The 2,503-nt window shown below is 48.2% G+C and overlaps 1 non-coding gene across 1 annotated transcript; it reads right to left on the reverse strand.

Moving 5' to 3' along the window:
* Positions 1–2,112: 2,112 nt before the first annotated feature.
* On the reverse strand, positions 2,113–2,267 carry LOC115834023. The gene has a single exon (XR_004029169.1). It is a non-coding gene; the product is annotated as a 5.8S ribosomal RNA (ribosomal RNA).
* Positions 2,268–2,503: the final 236 nt, after the last annotated feature.

A 2,503-nucleotide genomic window follows, 5' to 3' on the forward strand; every position in this document is an offset into this window, starting at 1 on the left:
CAGAATACAACTCTCATGCAGACTATTGAGTATTTGATGTTCTTCAACAATTTCATTAATCTTCAGTTTTTTTTCCTCTTTGAAGTGAAAGTCTGCTGTGACTTTTAACTTTCTTTTGAAATAATTATAGATTCACAGGAAGTTGCAAAATGTACAGGGATGTCTTAGGTACGCTTCACTAATTCCAGTGGTGACATCTCGCATAGCCATAGAGCATTATCAAAACCTGGAAACTGACATAGGTACAATTCAAAAAGCTTACTCAGATCGCAACCGTTTTGTACACATTTGTTTTCGTATGTGTTTATGTGTGTGCGTTTGTTCTGTGCATTTTTATGTGGTGTAGATCTCTGTAACTATCACTTTGACAGTCAAGATACAGAACTGTAGCCTCACCACCAGGCTCCAACTTGCGACCTTTGCGGACATTCTGACATGTTTTCCTCCACCCCTTCCCCTTGGCAACCCCATAGTCTGTTCTTCATATTTACAATTTTATTTCAATAATTTATATAAATGTAATTGTACAAAATCATATTTTTAAAGAGAAGAAACAAGTCACAGATATTTTTGTTAGCACTGTAAAATAGTCTTTAACTTTCACTTGTTTTATGTCTCAAAAATGTGTCTCAAAAAATGTGCCTTGTTCTTTCCCATATTTTCTGATATCAGGATAGGAAATCAATACCAAACAAAACAATTCCATTCATTTTATTTCCACAGCTTGTTTTTCACTGTTATTTCCTAACACTTATTGTTCCATTTACTCTTTCTCTCGTTTTCCACCACATAAAAGTAACTTTGTATTCTTTATCTCTTCTAAGAAAACTTGGTAATGAGTATTTAATGTGAAGCCCTGACCACCCTTGTTTTGATTTTGTGTTATGGGTGTTCTTTTGTGTGTCTGCTCTTGTGGAGATTCCTTGTGAAGCTGGGCTTTTCCAGTTGTTTGTCAAAATGGAAATAGATATTTAAGAAACCAAACACAAAATGATTGTGCTCCAGGAATGCATGATTTCTGAGAAAACACTACCTCTTCCAAATGGATATTGTGAATATTATTCATATTATCCTTTACTCCCTTTTATTAAAGCTGTATTTTTTACACATTTGTACAACTCAGGTAATGAAATGTGAAACTAAGCAATTGACTACCAATTACAATTGATATTAATGATGCTACTGGGAGGCCACCTCTACAGTGGCTGTGCCAAGTCTAGGGACTTGCTAGCTTTGCTAAGTTACATGGGATTGCCTATGTACTAAATGGAGATGGGGGACAGGACCGAGGACGTGGCAGCACCGACACACCCTGATGTGGAAGCCCAGGATGGGGCCCCAGGCACGGCGTGGCCATGAGCCGGAAGGGGGCATGTGATGGCAGATGACACCACAGCATCCAGTGGGCCGCCACCGGGGCAAGCAAACCCCAGGACCACAGCCACAAGCACTGCCAGGCAGGCAGTGGGCCAGGCTTCCAGCCCTGAACACACTGTGATGTGAGCCGGGTGGGCAGGGAGTGGGCGGGGAGGAGAGGTGGTGGGGAAGAGGGGTGTGGGAGTGGTGGTGGGCTGGATGCTGGGTCGCCATCGGGGCGGGCAGTGAACCACAGTGCCCAGGACCTGCTCCCCTACCCTCTCCCCACCTGACCCATCCTACCTACTTTCCTCTCCCCCCAACAACATGCCCCCACTGCCGACAATGTGCAATGATGACAATGGCACAGGACTTTCTACCCAGCCAGGGCCAATGAACCCCGCACCACAAGCCACATGCAGTGCAAGGGAGCCCCCGAGGGAGGAACCCAGACCATGGTGGCGGCCACTGGAACTCGGCCCGAGCCAGCTCTCTTCCCTCTCCATCTTTGCGGATGGCGGTACTGCCCTCTATCTCTCCCTCACAGCCAGGCATCCCCCTTCCACCTGCCACCCAATGCGTGACCACGCAGGACCCACGGAGGAAGGGGGAAAGGGTGGGCATGGTGGAAGAGGAGGGCAGATGTCACCGGGTCTGCACTTGGGGGAACAGGGCCCCAGGAGGCCCTGTGACGGAACCCCCAGCTGTGCACCCTGAGGAGCCTGGAGGCACCCCTGGGGGTGATTGACTGGCAAGCTACACTGAGACAGGTGTAGCCCCCCAGGAGGAACCTGGGGCTGCAAGTGCATTCGAAGTGTGGATGATCAATGTGTCCTGCAATTCACATTAATTCTTGCATTTAGGTGCGCTCTTCATCAACACATGAGCCAAGTGATCCACCGCTAAGAGTCATATGAGGTTGATTTTGCAAGGGTGCTCCCAACACTGGGAGACCCTCCTGGCACAGCACATCGCCCAGAGTGGTTGCCTTAGGCTGGCCAGTCAGACAGCAATGGGACCAGACTCTGGAGAGGGAGCAGAAGGTTTCACAACACAGGGAGATGCGTGTTGACCATGTAGGGGGAATGCTGACACCACCCCACAGGTGCCTGGGGGTTCCTGCCCCCATGGCATGGGGCACACGCCA

Source organism: Nomascus leucogenys, unplaced genomic scaffold (genome assembly GCF_006542625.1).
Source record: "Nomascus leucogenys isolate Asia unplaced genomic scaffold, Asia_NLE_v1 000639F_144627_qpd_obj, whole genome shotgun sequence".
In the NCBI taxonomy this organism is placed as follows: domain Eukaryota; kingdom Metazoa; phylum Chordata; class Mammalia; order Primates; family Hylobatidae; genus Nomascus; species Nomascus leucogenys.